This window comes from Arachis ipaensis, chromosome B10, assembly GCF_059453495.1.
Source record: "Arachis ipaensis isolate K30076 ecotype BB chromosome B10, ASM5945349v1, whole genome shotgun sequence".
In the NCBI taxonomy this organism is placed as follows: Eukaryota; Viridiplantae; Streptophyta; class Magnoliopsida; order Fabales; family Fabaceae; genus Arachis; species Arachis ipaensis.
In genome coordinates, this window is record NC_142435.1 from 32,477,550 (window position 1) to 32,494,659 (window position 17,110).

A 17,110-nucleotide genomic window follows, 5' to 3' on the forward strand; every position below is an offset into this window, starting at 1 on the left:
GATTCTTTCAAAGTCATTGAAACTTCTTTAATTGAAATCCCCAAGTCAAATTCAAAGGCGTAAACCCTTTTCACATTCTAATAGCTTTAAAACACAAGTTTCATCTAAATAACTTTCTCCTGAAAGAGATGCAATGCCTTTCTTAAGAAGAAAGACTAAATTACAATTTCCTCTTTACTAACTTATTTCGAAAGCATGAATCATCCTTTTCTTGATAATTCAAATAAAATAGTAGAAGTCTTTAACTCCTCATTTTCCAAACAATATTTTAATAAAGACTCAGATTTTATAGAAATTCCGGCAGCATCTCCCCTAAAACTTGGACTTTGCCACCCGGTTCGGGTCCCAACAAAACCATTCCACAATCCTTTTCCAACAGCCCAAATTCCGAAATCAGTTCAAGGCAAGCCAAATCCAACAGTCATCTCAATTCCATATTTCAAGAAAACCGTTTCAAAAATCAAATCGTTATCAGCAGAATAAACTCATTTCCAAAGCTTTAAATAAACGGTTCAGTAACAATCATTTATCGAAAACCAGATCATTTAAAGCAAGCCAGGCTGAATTCAAGAGTGTATTCTATTTTTCACATCATCAAAATAATTGACTCAATTCAAACCAATCCTCAACGGATTAAACTCAGATTTTAAATCTTTAAAGAATCAACTTCAAACATTACATTTCACAAGCCACACAACAATTTAGCCAAACCAACATCCATAGTCATTCGAGTCAATCAAATAATACATAAGGCAGATACAATCACCAAATACACAATATCTCACATCAGTACCCATATGTAATAATTTCAATAAAAAACTATAGTTTTCGGAAAGCGCCCCTACCTCAAAACGCAATTCCATAACCCAAACGCGTCACAGGAACCTCCTCTCTTAAACCAGGATCACCAACAACCACAACCTCGGCTCCAAGCTACTCCCGCGGTAACCATAGCAACACTAATCGCAACATATAATAATCAGGACTCGACCCCACGTTACCAAAACTCATATTCATTAACCAAATACAACGAAATACTAACGCGAGGCTTTCCGAAACATACTTACCGAAGAAGGAACGGCTGAACCGAACAGCGGCGGTCTCTTGAACCGGTTCGGCGGCAGCCCGTTAGCCACCTCAAGTGACAGCATCGACCGGACTCCGGCGTTGGTAACTGAAACCCACATACAGAGGCAATAAAGCTTCCGGAATCTTAAACGAATGAAAACCAAATTCAAAGCCCTTACCGGTAGAGTTTTCCGGCGATGGCAGAAGTAGCCAGAGGCTCCGGCGGTGGTCCCGGAAGTCACAGAACCACTCTCGGTGATCCGAATCACAGAGACGCAGCTCCCTTTTCTGGCAGTGACACCTACAGCGGTCGAAACCCCTTTCTGATGGCGGCAGCTCCGGCGGAGGCGGCACCGGCAACACAAACGGCGGCTAGACGCGGTGGTTGGACTCCCAGCCCAGCCTCAGGTCTCTCTCTCCTTCTCTGCTCCCGAACTCTCTCTTTCTGGCTCTGCCATACATGACAGCGGCTGACCCTGTGGCAAGGACGACGGCGGCGCAGAGAGGACGACGGCGGCTTCTAGATACGGCGTCCTCTCCCCTCCGGCCATGGCTCGCATCTCCCCCCTCTACAGATCACGATTCACGGCGGTGATAGCAGCGCCGTTGGGAGAAGCAGCGGCAACAACAGCGCCGTCCTCCACCCGCGCTTGCGCTCTCGACTCGTGGGTCACCAAGGACAGCGACGACGGTGCGGCCTCATGGAACGGCGACGCTTCCCATCCGCGAGCCCCCTCTATCCCTCTCCGTCGCATCTCTCTTTAGCTGGCGTCGATGAAGACAACAACACAGTGATGGGCTCGGCAGCGACGCTCCTCGCGGTTCCGGCGACGAGGATGACGGCGTCTCTCTCTCTCCTCTCTTCCTTCTCCCTGCCGCACGCTATTCCTTCTCTCTTGCTTTTGTTCGTTTCTTTCTTTTCAGGAAAATGGGGAAAGGAGACCGTGTTCTACTATTTTGGGGAGCAAGAATTTTGGCTGCTGTTGCTGGGTGTGTGGGAGAAAGAAACCGGGTCGGGTAACGGGTCGTTGGGTTAGGGTTTCATTTTCAAAAATTAGGTTTAGGGGCATTTTAGTAATTTCAAATAAAATTGGAAATGATATAATAATTGAAACCCAAATTAAATCCAACACTAATTACATATAGAAAAATACTATTTGCTCATCAATTTCACAAATTATTTTCCATAAAATGCCCAAATCAAAATAATTAGAAATAATATAATTAAACTCTTTATTTTTCAAAGTAGCAGTATTAATATTTAAAATATTACTTATCTAATCCAAATCATATAAAATCCTTATTATTTCATAACTATCAACTTTATAATTTAAATATAGAAAATAATCCAATAATTATAAAATTGGATAATAATCATAACTCATCTCAATTTCAATAAATCACAACTTGCCTTAATTATCCTTAAGAAAATAATCTCTGAAATTAAGGCTATAAATAACTATATGATTTGAGACTTGATCATAATAAGACTTTTCAAAGTTCTGGGTCTTACATCCTACCCACCTTATAAAAATTTTTGCCCTCGAAAATTGATACAAAATGAAGGAAATTTCATAAGAGTTCACCCTTGAACACATTTAAGGAAGAAGCAAAAATATCTCAAAATATAAACATATATATGGTTTTCAAATACTTGGATGGTCGTATGCATAAAGATACAAAGGTAGGGGTGTGATTGCAAAGCAAACGTTACAAGATAGGCTCAATGCAAAAGATAACATGGGTCAATCATGTGATAGTAGGGCGAAGCATCAAAGGCTATAAAACATGATGGGGTTAAAACGACGTGCTTAACATCCGCACACTAATCTCATATCAACCTCAAAGTTTCAACTTTCCAACTCCATCAAGCACTTTACAATCCCATAACCGATCATAAGCCTAACGACCGCAAACCCGTTCGCAAGGAACAAGACACCCACAACTCATAATGTTGCACACCTACCGCTTCAACTTCCGTATACACATATCACGTCTTAAAGAACTAACGCATCACGTTACTATATCTACAGATCGCACGTGATATCAAAATAATTCTCGAGTCTACTTAGAAGGATATAAGATTTAAAAAGGAGAGTCAAATGTCAAGGATAGTACTCATAGATTTGAGAGAATGTATCCAATTCTAGATAAACAAGGATACTCAAGTAATGAAGTTTGCTAGACACAATTTCATTGACAACTTCAAAAATGACTCTTGGATCAAGAAAATTCAACAGGACAAATAAGAAGAAAGTCAACGCATTAGCTTGATACCAATTCAAGCTGAGCCAAAAAAGTATTAGATTTACAGAAAAGAATATCTCAACCCAAGACAAAACTCACAGAACTTAAGAGCATGATTAAAAATACTTCCAAATACATTGTTCATAAAAGAATCGAAAACTTGCGGAAAATCACTTCGCAATTTAGAAGAAAAGCTCAATAGCAAACATTCCTCAAGAGGGCAACAAAAGCAATAACGTGGCTTTGCTCTAATTCAACTTCATGTTGAAGTAGATTATGCAGAGTTTTAAAAACAAAATGCACACCGGCTTAGCTAAGAGCTAAAATATTTTCATCAAATATTTTAGAAAGTTAGTTAAGTGCACAATCTTAACCAAAAGTAATTCACAAAACTCAGGAGAGAAATTAAATGCTGGTTCAGAAACTCCCAAAGTCCATATTCAAACAAGCGTGTATAACATTTATAGTAAGTACGAAAGAGGAAGTTAAACTCTTTTTAGAAAAGAGACTCCGAAGTAAAAATTTGCTTACAATTTGGTAAAGGAAATAAGTGGTGCATTACAAACGAACCGGTTACCACTAAACAAGGAAGTTCTTCAAAACTTCATTTAAAATAGCGCATCCCAACTTTAAATTAACTTCGTCAAAATTGAACAATGGTTTCAATCTAAATCAAGCAACAGAAAATAAATTCCGTTTAAAACTTCTTACAAGAGAATTCAAAACTTCTTTAAAAAGTTCAGAACAAGACTCCCAAAAGTGTTCTTAAAATCACCATCTCAGAAGAACATTCAAGAAGTTTAAGATGTACTAAAATGGAGTCAAGCCTTGCAAGAAAGGATCTTAAACCAAAGTAGTCCAAACAAGATTCACTAGGCATGAGTCATCAAACAAGCTTTCAATTGATCCAAAAGAATACAAAAATCATAGGAAAAGACAACTCAATCATTAGTAATTTCTCAAAGGTAAATCTTTAACTAAAAACTCTTGTAGAGAGAATGAGAGAATAAACAATGCACTAATTTGAAACGAATCAAACTGACTCACATACGGATGAGATTCACAAGAGAGGACAAACCAAGATCAATGGTAATTTCACAAGATGTAAAAGATTAGTTAAAAACAGAATCATGTATGACATTCATAGAGGTGAAAAGCTTAAGAAGGAGCGAGTCTGATCATAAGAATAAAGCTATGAGTCCAACATTTTCAAAAGAACAACAATAGCATAAACCATGTAGTATGCTAAATCAAACTCAAATCAAAATGAATTAAGTAAAGTTTATCAAATGAAACTCAACCGGGATAAAAGTGAAAAATTCCCTTTCTTTCCAGAATTTTGAAAAATACCCCAAATACATAATCAAACGAAGATGTGCATTAGAACTATAGTAAAATCACTAGAAAGTCAAATCGTATTTAAAGTAAATGCAGTTCCGCAAACCAGTAAAAGTACAGGTGAGGTATTAGAAATAAATAATTGTTAAACTGTATAAGAAATCTTCAAAGTTCCACGTATAGATAAGTGTATATCTAGTCAACAGCAATTTTTATAAAAATCTCAAAATTAGCTGTAATCACTGTCAAATAAGAGGAAAACTGAATCAACAAGTTCTCTAAGAATGAACTCGGAACCCGGAGTTAAAAGTCACGGCACATTAAGACAAGTTCAAGGCTACATCAAGGAACACGTGAATCAAGAAGAACTCAAACAGAGGAAGATAGATGCAACAAGGATTCCAAACAAGCATATGGAATTAAGATCAAACAAGAATACATATGAATAGAGGAATAAAGTTGAAAAATCGAACTACTTTTCAAAAGGATTAACAACCAAGAACTTCAAGTTAGGATACGACAGAACAGGTCGACTCGAACAGAATTCAAGACACACAACTGAATAGCCTCGAGATATAGTTTCTAGTGTTCCCAAAACCCGCGATTCGCTTTACTCAAAACTCGTATACCATCTATGATAACCTATTAGTGCTCTCATATACATAATTCACTAGTATTAAGCCGGCCAAACTTAATATCAGGAATTATGCAATGCAAGACTAACAGCGTTAATCAATAGATTGTCATGTGCATAAAGCTCTAATTCTCATCATTCGACAAGACCTAATACATGACAAACGCTCAGAGCATGCAACTAAAGCATAGTCGGTCCATTCCTCAGGCTCTACAGGAAAGACCGCTCTGATACCATAATGTAACACCCTAACTACCAAAGCTCACGCTTCCGGCTGCGCCACTCTGATAGCTCGGACATTACGACGACACTTATACTATTTAATACTAAAATATGAGCCTGTTTAAACCTTTAAACCGCAATACCGCTTCCAAAGATACTTTCGTTCGATAACGTACATCCATAAGTACCATTCAACTTACAACAACTCATAAAGAGTACATCCATATATATACATAAATATATATAAATAATATTACAAACATAATCCAATACAATTCCTATCCCTCTTACAGATTATATCAAGATAAAGGCGAGGGTACGGTAAACCATAACTAAAACAATACAGAGCATCACAACAACAATTAAATAAGCTCTTCGTAACTTCTGCGCCCATATCCTGAAAGGGGAAAAATGTAGGGGGGTGAGAACATCATCCTCGAAAGGATTCTCAGTAGAGGGTTTTTGGAAATTACTGTAATAGGATACATGAAGATAAACCGTACTAGTGATTAATAACCGTCTTATGCCTCTTTTCAAAAACAACAGTTTACAATAAAAGTAAAGTCGGAAATCTTTTCTGAAAAAGGAAACATTCAATTCTCAAAAATTCAAAAGCCCTTCAAAACGATTCATCTATGCTGAACCAAAATAGCCTTTCATATGTTATTCCAAACCAGAAACACAAAACCGAAATCAACCATCGATTCATCTCATTTCAACCACGGCCCTAGGCCCAAACAATCCAACCATCAACCAATCACCACAGTCCAACAGAGTCCCAGTAGCAAACACAAATAGGAAGATGCAAGCACAAACAAACAGTTATTGCAAGTAGAAAAATTAGCAATTAATCACATAGGCAAACCAAGTATAATATGCACACCCAAGCAATGTCACATAGATACATAAGATGCATGCCTGTCCCTAGTGGCTGATGATATCATCTGTCGGTTATAGAGCCAACCCGACAAGTCCTGGTAGCTAACCATTGGACTGTCCCTCTGTCGCGCATCCCCAACTCGAGTTATACTCAGTATAAACTTGATCATAATCATGATCCATATCCAACACCCTCGCTGGTGTATATTCACGGGGGCAAGCTCATCCGGGCTTTCACAGTGCCCGGCCACACTTACGACATAGGGTCAAAAGAGCTTCGAGTCTCAACTTGGAGCATGTGATGGCTAGCCACTGCCTTCTCCCAGGGAAACTCTTATCTCCGATAGTGGAAGTGCAACATTCACATTTATCAATGATTCAGTATAAACATGCATTCAATCTCATGCATGGATCAACATCCATCTCAGCCATCCGGCTCACGCTTCATTCCAGAACTAGCCAATATTCATATCATACACAGCTATTCCGGCTCACGGTTCAATCCAGAACCAATCAATATGTATAATCATACACAGCCATTCCGGCTCTCAACAAAACAGCACTTCCACATTCAAAATCATCAAATTCATGAAATCGGCATTTACGCCATAAATCATTTTCTCAATTCATTTCACTTTGAAATCAAGTTTCAACTCTTTTCAGCCTTGGCTTTAAAGATCTCATTTCTCAAATTATCTCAGGCTCATAAGCCACTTTTACTCAAGGAAAATTCCCTTTTTAAAACAAGCCACTCTCGGCTTCCTCTTTCCAAAACTTCCAAAACTATGGAAAGTTAAAGATTCCTTTTGAAACATTCAAAATCACCCATCCAACAATGGGATTTTTGTAACAAAAGTTTCTCGGCAGAGTTCCAAGTCCTTAGGGGAGAATAGCATAACTCGTTTTGCCAAATTCATTTAAAATCATTAAAACCTTGGCTTTCCAATTTGAGTAATAAAATAAGATCTAAGCCAAACCGAGTCACGTAATCATTTACTTCCTTTAAAGCCGTTTCCTTTACTTAGGCAAAACCAGCTTCAACCCCCATGATAAATTCTAAAGCATTTCAACTGTTCAAAATTGTTTTAGTCTTGCAAAAATTCAGAATTCAAAGAGTACTTAAAATCTTTCTCAAAGCATTTCAAAATGAAACTTGTCAATAGACATTCAGATTCTTTCAAAGTCATTGAAACTTCTTTAATTGAAACCCCCAAGTCAAATTCAAAGGCGTAAACCCTTTTCACATTCTAATAGCTTTAAAACACAAGTTTCATCTAAATAACTTTCTCTTGAAAGAGATGCAATGCCTTTCTTAAGAAGCAAGACTAAATTACAATTTCCTCTTTACTAACTCATTTCGAAAGCATGAATCATCATTTTCTTGATAATTCAAATAAAATAGTAGAAGTCTTTAACTCCTCATTTTCCAAACAACATTTTAATAAAGACTCAGATTTTATAGAAATTCCGGCAGCATCTCCCCTAAAACTTGGACTTTGCCTCCCGGTTCGGGTCCCAACAAAACCATTCCACAATCCTTTTCCAACAGCCCGAATTCCGAAATCAGTTCAAGGCAAGCCAATTCCAACAGTCATCTCAATTCCATATTTCAAGGAAACCGTTTCAAAAATCAAATCGTTATCAGCCGAATAAACTCATTTCCAAAGCTTTAAATAAACGGTTCAGTAACAATCATTTATCGAAAACCAGATCATTTAAAGCAAGCCAGGCTAAATTCAAGAGTGTATTCTATTTTTCACATCATCAAAATAATTGACTCAATTCAAACCAATCCTCAACGGATTAAACTCAGATTTCAAATCTTTAAAGAATCAACTTCAAACATTACATTTCACAAGCCACACAATAATTCAGCCAAACCAACATCCATAGTCATTCGAGTCAATCAAATAATACATAAGGCAGATACAATCACCAAATACACAATATCTCACATCAGTACCCATATGTAATAATTCCAATAATAAACTATAGTTTTCGGAAAGCGCCCCTACCTCAAAACGCAATTCCATAACCCAAACACGTCACAGGAACCTCCTCTCTTAAACCGGGATCACCAACAACCGCAACCTCGGCTCCAAGCTACTCCCGCGGTAACCATAGCAACACTAATCGCAACATATAATAATCAGGACTCGACCCCACGTTACCAAAACTCATATTCATTAACCAAATACAACGAAATACTAACGCGAGGCTTTCCGAAACATACTTACCGAAGAAGGAACAGCTGAACCGAACAGCGGCGGTCTCTTGAACCGGTTCGGCGGCAGCCCGTTAGCCACCTCAAGTGACAGCGTCGACCGGACTACGGCGTTGGTAACTGAAACCCACATACAGAGGCAATAAAGCTTCCGGAATCTTAAACGAATGAAAATCAAATTCAAAGCCCTTACCGGTAGAGTTTTCCGGCGACGGCAGAAGTAGCCAGAGGCTCCGGCGGTGGTCCCGGAAGTCACAGAACCACTCCCGGTGATCCGAATCATAGAGACGCAGATCCCTTTTCTGGCAGTGACACCTACAGCAGTCGAAACCCCTTTCTGATGGCGGCAGCTCCGGCGGAGGCGGTGCCGGCGACACAAACGGCGGCTGGACGCAGTGGTTGGACTCCCAGCCCAGCCTCAGATCTCTCTCTCCTTCTCTGCTCCCGAACTCTCTCTTTCTGGCTCTGCCATACATGACAGCGGCTGACCCTGTGGCAAGGACGACGGCGGCGCAGAGAGGACGACGACGGCTTCTAGATATGGCGTCCTCTCCCCTCCGGCCATGGCTCGCATCTCCCCCCTCTACGGATCGTGATTCACGGCGGTGATAGCAGCGCCGTTGGGAGAAGCAGCGGCAACAACAGCGCCGTCCTCCACCCGCGCTTGCGCTCTCGACTCGTGGGTCACCAAGGACAGCGACGACGGTGCGGCCTCAGGGAACGGCGACGCTTCCCATCCGCGAGCCCCCTCTATCCCTCTCCGTCGCATCTCTCTTTAGCTGGCGTCGATGAAGACAACGACACGGTGACGGGCTCGGCAGCGACGCTCCTCGCGGTTCCGGCGACGAGGATGACGGCGTCTCTCTCTCTCCTCTCTTCCTTCTCCCTGCCGCACGCTATTCCCTCTTTCTTGCTTTTGTTCGTTTCTTTCTTTTCAGGAAAATGGGGAAAGGAGACCGTGTGCTATTATTTTGGGGAGCAAGAATTTTGGCTGCTGTTGCTGGGTATGGGGGAGAAAGAAACCGGGTCGGGTAACGGGTCGTTGGGTTAGGGTTTCATTTTCAAAAATTAGGTTTAGGGGCATTTTAGTAATTTCAAATAAAATTGGAAATGATATAATAATTGAAACCCAAATTAAATCCAACACTAATTACATATAGAAAAATACTATTTGCTCATCAATTTCACAAATTATTTTCCATAAAATGCCCAAATCAAAATAATTAGAAATAATATAATTAAACTCTTTATTTGTCAAAGTAGCAGTATTAATATTTAAAATATTACTTATCTAATCCAAATCATATAAAATCCTTATTATTTCATAACTATCAACTTTATAATTTAAATATAGAAAATAATCCAATAATTATAAAATTGGATAATAATCATAACTCATCTCAAATTCAATAAATCACAACTTGCCTTAATTATCCTTAAGAAAGTAATCTCTAAAATTAAGGCTATAAATAACTATATGATTTGAGACTTGATCATAATAAGACTTTTCAAAGTTCTGGGTCTTACAGTTTGTCTTGGTTAAGCTTCAACCGTATAAACAACACTCGGTGCAGCTGAGAAAAAATAAAAAATTGAGCCTAAAATATTTTGGACCATTTTAGTTCTCCAAAAGGATTGGCAAGGTTGCTTGTAAAGTGAAACTACCATCAGAATCTAAGATACACCTAGTTTTTCATGTTTTAATGTTGAAAAAATTTCAAGAAGACCCTTCAACCTAATACATTCCCTTACCAATTCTCTCCACAACACAAGAGTCGTTACTGCAGCCAATTGCTATATTGGATAAGAAAATTATTGGAAATGGTTCAAATGAGGTTATACAATTACTAATTTAATGGGAAGACATGTCTAAATCTAAAGTCACATGGGAGAACTATGATTGGCTGATAACTTACTATCCTCAACTCAACCTTGAGGACAAGGTTGTTTTCAAAGAAGAGAGTAATGTGGTGATACCAAGGACTATTAGAGTCATTTTGCACATGAACATAAGTGAAGGAAAAGAGAAATGGCTGAAAATTCACTACATGGCAAAAAGTGATGAAAATGAGAAGAGTGAAAAATGTTATAGATAAAAAAGGGTCAATTCTCAATTGAGAGTAGGGCTGGAAATAGGTAGGGTAGGGTAGGGTTTGGACATTACCCTAACCCTACCCGCGGGTTGAAAATTTCATTAAAATTCTGCCCTACCCTACCCGCGAGTTGAGAATCTCTCAACCATAACCCTAACCGCACTCTAAAGTTCTAAACATTATCCTACCCACAGAAATATCAATTTTTTTCAAAACAAATATAAAACTCAATCATTCCAAATTTCATACATATTAATAAAATAAAAAATAAAAAACTAATGATCCAAATTACTAAATTAACTAACTAATTTAGTGGTTGCTCACTTATTGCAAGTCATTGCATGAGAGAGGTTGTGGATTCAACTCTCACCTCCCTCACTATATACCTAATTTTTATAAAATAGGTGTTATATATAGGGTGCGGGTAAGGTAGGGTACATCCTAAATCCGTACCCTACCCTACCCGGCATACCCAGATCGATCTCTACCCTACCCGCAGCGAGTCGGATAGCCTACCCTATCCGAACGGGTTGGTCTGGATTGAATACCCACAGATAGAATATGTATTGTCAGCCTTAATTGAGAGATTATGTAATTAAAAGGTATAAGATAAAAAAAGACGTATATTAACACTATGCTTATGCTTAGTATGGCTCTTAATTCCTAATTTTAGAATCTTTTTTCTTCTTCTGTTATAGCAATAACACTAATTTGTTTGTCAATTTCAGGTGTAACTTGAAAGTTTATGATACTTTTAGTTTTTACCTTTTTTTTTTTCTTTTTATTTTGTCATAAACTCTTTGACCGTATCTATCTTTTTATTTGTAAATATTATTTGGATCTATTTATTTTTGTTGGTAGTTTTTTTTTTAGTATTTACCAAGTATATGTTAAAATATTCGTTTGTCAGATTTCATTCTTGTGAGTTAATACTATTTAAAAAAATTTTATAATTATTCTACGAGTAACTACTACAGTTAATAGTCTAGATAAATGGGATTTATATTTATTTTAAACCGAGTCTTACCAAATCCAAAAATAAAAAAGTTTATAACGTATGTGTATAGTATATATAATAATATAGTATAAAATACGAGTTGACACAATAGATTGTGCAGTGGGTGGGGGGATTGGCCACTTAATTACCATAAGTCGGTGGATTCATGAACCAGACTATTCAACGACGTGTGTTGATGTTCCTAACTTAGTAATTCAGAAAACTTGGTTTAAATTAAAACACAAATTACAACCCACCATATGCTGGGAGATTTTATTATTGGACGTACACTCATCTCATCGAAGGCTTTCATCTTACATAAAAAACAATAGTTTATTAATGTTGAATTTTTCCAAATAATAATAGTAGGGCCAGTATTGTCAACCCTCTATTAATTAATGTAAAATAATTCGTCATCATGTATTAAAGGAATAAAAAGACAATACAACAGATGCACATACACATACTAATATTCAACCACTAAAATTTAAGCACGTGATTGATTGAAACCTATGTGCAGATATAATTTTTTAAATAAATTTTCAAATTAGGTCTAAAAAAATCTAAATAAAATATTTTAATTTATAATAAATCATATTTTCTAAATTTTTTCAAAAATACTCTTGTAAAAAGTTTTTTGTTGTTTTGAATAGAAGTTAATTTATTTTATAAATTTATTTTTGAAATCTAATTATCTTATAAAAAATATGTTAACGATTTATTTCTTAAATAGACATATTAAAAACTTGATTAAGAATGATAGAGAGAATAATTTATCATATTTGAAATGAAAATTTTTCAAATTTTTTATAATAATAAAAAATTAAAATATTTTATCTAAAATTTATTAAAATCAATTTAAATATTTACCTTTTTTATTTTATTTTGATGGCTATTGACTATGAGGATTTTGTCTACTAGTGAAATTTCTCTATCCACGAACCTAGTATAGAATAATACAAATGCTTAGTGTTTTGATGATGATCAAGTCATAATTAAGTGTCCATTATAATTAAAAAAATATAAAAATTATTAAAATTTATTGTTTTTAATTATAATTTTTAGTTATTAATTTAATTAATAGTTGAAATTTAAGTGCAGTCAATTTCACATGAAGTAGATAACTAAAAGCTGTTAGATTAAAATTTAATCAAATCAGTCAAATCATTTAACGATTCTTACTCACGTGAAGTTTACTACAACTGAGTTTTCACCCATTCAAATTCAGTTTAGTTTGAAATTAAGCATTTGGCAAACACGTAGTGGTAGGTAGTTTTAACATCAACATCTTAGTATATAAAAATAAAATTCGTGTGTCAAAATCATAGTGGTAACCTTTCATTGTCTTTATAATATTAATTAAAATAAAACAATTCTCTACATGTCTATTTTTGTTTGTTCCCTGTACAATTTGTCCAACTTGTGACTTGGGTTTTGGATAGATTCTTTACTAGTAGTAGTTCTAGATGGGAGAAAAGATTAGTGGATAATTAATTGTATGGGATGATCACGGATTAAGAGAGAAGACCTTGATTGTCTTTTGAGTCCTGAGTTGAGTCATTCAATTTCCTTTGTAATGATTCTACTATTCTATCGATAAGGCTAGAAGAAAGCAAGAATTCAGAACAGAGAAGAATAATCTACCGTAAAGAAAAAATTGAATTAATGTGAATGAAAAGTACAATTGTTATATATATTGGACTCAGCAACTATTTATATATATAGTGCCTTAGTCTCAGTTAGAAAATCCATACAGTCTCATGTCATCACTCTTGTGCAGAATCAAACCATGGTGCTTAGTGCCTTGCAAGTATCTAAGAACTCTCTTTGCTGTCTTTTAATCTGGCAGTAGGAACTATGCATAAATTGACTAATTTTATTCACTATAAAGGATAGATTTGGTCATGTAATTAGGGCTGTTAAAATGGATTAAACTTATCGGACCAGCCTATTTACTCATTTAAAAGGGCGGACTTTGCCTCTAAAATTAAGCTCGTTTAAATTTCGGGCTAAACGGGCTGAACCCGATTAATCCAAAAAAAAAATAGCGGGTTAAAGGGGCTAGTTTGCGGGCTAAATGGGTGATCCGTTTATTTTTTTTTTAAATAGCACTTTTAGCCGAAATTTCTCCCGATCCGATCCGAAAATTTGATCCATCAACTAAAAAAATATTATTTTTTAAAGATTTTTTACCTAAAAGTAGTATTTTTTGTCAAAATATTTTTCAAAAAATAAAATAAAAGAATGAATGGGCTGGCCCATTTAACCCATCGGACTTATCATAAACGATCCGGGCTAAAAAATTATGGCCCGCGAATAAAACGGACTTAAACAGGCCAACCCTTTTAACTCGCGGGATTAATGGGCCGAGTCTAAATGAATTAGACTAGCCCGTTTGACAGCCCTACGTGTAATCAGTAAGTATTATAAAGATCCAACAACAGTTCTAAACAGCTTGGGATCTTCAAATTTTTCAGAAACTGTGGATAGTAATTGAAGAGAAGAAGATACCATAGGAGTAAGTATAGCATTAGCTTGTCTCATTCCTAGTTTGGACAATAAATCTGTAACATATTTCTTTTGTGAAAGATGAATTTATCCTTGTTCAGTTTTAGTAACTTTTATACCTAAAAAATAATTTAATTCTCCTAAATCCCTTAAAGAGAAAATTGTATCCAATTTGTGTGTCATGTTCTGAACAGCAGTAACATTATTTTCTGTGACGATTATATCATCAATATATATAAAGCAGAATTGCTTAGCAGTAAAACAAGAAAATCAAAATTAATTGGTACAAGTTAGTTTTGGTTTGTTGTAATTCTGTTAGGCTTAGTTGGTTGGACTCTAGCTATATGTATATATATATGAATAGTTGTTGTAAAGAAAATAATCTTTTAGATTCAATAGCATATAGAAAAGTATGACCAACATTAGCAATTGAATACTCAGAAGAAGAAGCCAAATTCTACTGAGAAGAAGTGATATGGTGAGATGCTCCTGTGTCTGGATATCAGATAGGGTCAGAGACTAAAGAAGAAACTGTCAAATAAACACTTGAATTGTGAAAATTTAATGTTGGAGGAGGTGGTGTAGTCGTGTAGGTGCATAGATCAGAGTTCACTTGTAAAGATGTGGAAGAAGTAAAGCTAAAATTGGTTGGAGAATTGAATCTGGAATTTTGATTTTGTGATGGAGGTGGTATTTCTTGATCAAACCTATAGAAACAATGTCAAGCTATGTGGTCAATCCGGTGCTTAGATTGTAATCATCTTGTCTCCATTAAATTCGGTGGCAGAGAATTAAACATTGGATTATTTGCTGGAGGAGTTGAATGAGAAGTTATGACTGGTGGTGAGATGGAATCATCTGAATTTTTACTTGGTAATGCCATGGATCATAGAATCAATAATTATGTAAAGATTTTACTATGAACACTCTATCAATAGAGCTAGAAGAAAGCAAGAACTCAGAACAGAGAAGAAGACTGCAATAATCTGCCGTAAAAAAAAAAACTGAATTAATGTGAATGACAAGTACAATTACTATATATATTAGGCTCAGCAATTATATATATATATATATATATATATATATATATATATATATATATATATATATAATTAGAATCCAACCAACTAAGCCTAATAGAATTACAACAAGCCAAAACTAATTTAAACCAATCAATCTTGATTTTCTTGTTTTGCTGCTAAGCAATCCTGCTGTATATATGCATGTTCACTAACATCCTTCACTTCCAACTTTACCCTCCCAAACATAACCTTTTAGGATATAAGATATCCACATAATTAAGGTTGCCCAGTTGCTCTATATATAAGGCCTTATTATGTACTATTATCAACAGTCTAATTAATTCGATTTCACATTACAAAGATTCCATAATAAGGAAAGAGTTTCTCATTAATTTTTTTTTTTTAAATTTGTCAAGACATCTAATTAAGAGATTAAATGTATCTATTATCTTCATAAATTTTACATTAGTTCATTAGGTTAAGAGTTACGGTTTAGAGTTTGAATCTCGTAATAATAAGAAATTTTTCATTCCAAAACATAAATTTGTCGATATTTTAAATTATATAATAAATTTATATATTTACCATCTCAAGCTCGCAATAATCATTATCAAATATATAGGTATATATGACATTATATGATCAAACCATACTTATTTAATAAACAAGCTCAAACAATTGAATCAACTTTGATTCACAAGCTCATGAGATTGAATTATTAAATTTTTAAAGATATTACTAATTTGATACTCAAAAGATTCAGATGCGTCATTGAAAGATATTATCAAAAAAATAGTCCTTGAATAATTTGAAAATGCTACAAAATAACCACTACTATTATATTTTTATAAATGACAAAAAAATTTGTATTTAACAAAAAATTTATTCATTTGATTCGATTTTTGTGTCAATATTTGAATAAATATTTAAAAGATGTAAAAAAAAATTAGAGCAAATTTTGATCTTTAGATTTTTTTTTTTCCAGCAAAATTTGGTCATTTACGATAAAAATATATTTTATAAAAAATCACTTGACATAAAATTATTAAATTTTAGAGATAAAAATACTTTATTTTTCTAATAATGCTCACAAAATATTGCATCAAAATCTAATTCTTAATTTTTTTTAGAATATATATTTAATATTTAATTTTTTCTCGCATTTTTAAATCTTTCGGGAATTATTTGTTGTTATTATCTTTTAAAATTATTTTTGTCAGTGATATAAACTTTTAGATACCATTTTAATAATTTACTCTATTAAAGAATCTACTTCAAATTAACCCCCAAAATTGAGATAAAGACACAAAAATATAAACACTGAAACAGATTATGGCTGCATTTGTTTATAGAGACAGGACATTGAGACATAGACACTAGACATAAAATCATGTTTGATAGAGGAGACATGGACAGAGACAGTGTGTCCAGAGACACTGAATTAGTGTATTTTGTGTCCATCCTAACAAGAAGGACACGGGAACACTAACAAGAGACACAACTTATTTTTCATTCTTTTTTCATTATTTTTGTTAATTTTTCATAATTATATTTTTTTATTATTATATTTTTCATCTCAAATTTTTTGAAAAGAAATAAGAATAAATTAAATTTTTATAATTTGTTCTAGTTTATCACCAAACAGAATACAAGAACATAAAAATTTGTGTCTCTATCCATCAGTATCTTGTCATATCCTATTCTCAGTATCTTATCCTGTTCTATTCTCAAAAATAAACGTAGCATGTATATAAATATATAGTGTTCAGCAATTATAATAAACAGAACCCAAATTACTTTAAAAAATCTATTTTATCTTTCTCTATCCCTTCATCTTTTCATCTCAATTTCTTTATGATCTTCTTCCTTTTATCTGAA

General features: G+C 34.9%; 2 pseudogenes; both read right to left on the reverse strand.

Annotated features, from left to right (window-relative positions):
- Positions 1 to 1,137: 1,137 nt before the first annotated feature.
- On the reverse strand, positions 1,138 to 1,823 carry LOC148579609 (uncharacterized; annotated as a pseudogene).
- A 6,772-nt stretch (positions 1,824 to 8,595) lies between these two features.
- Positions 8,596 to 9,381, reverse strand: LOC148579610 (uncharacterized; annotated as a pseudogene).
- Positions 9,382 to 17,110: the final 7,729 nt, after the last annotated feature.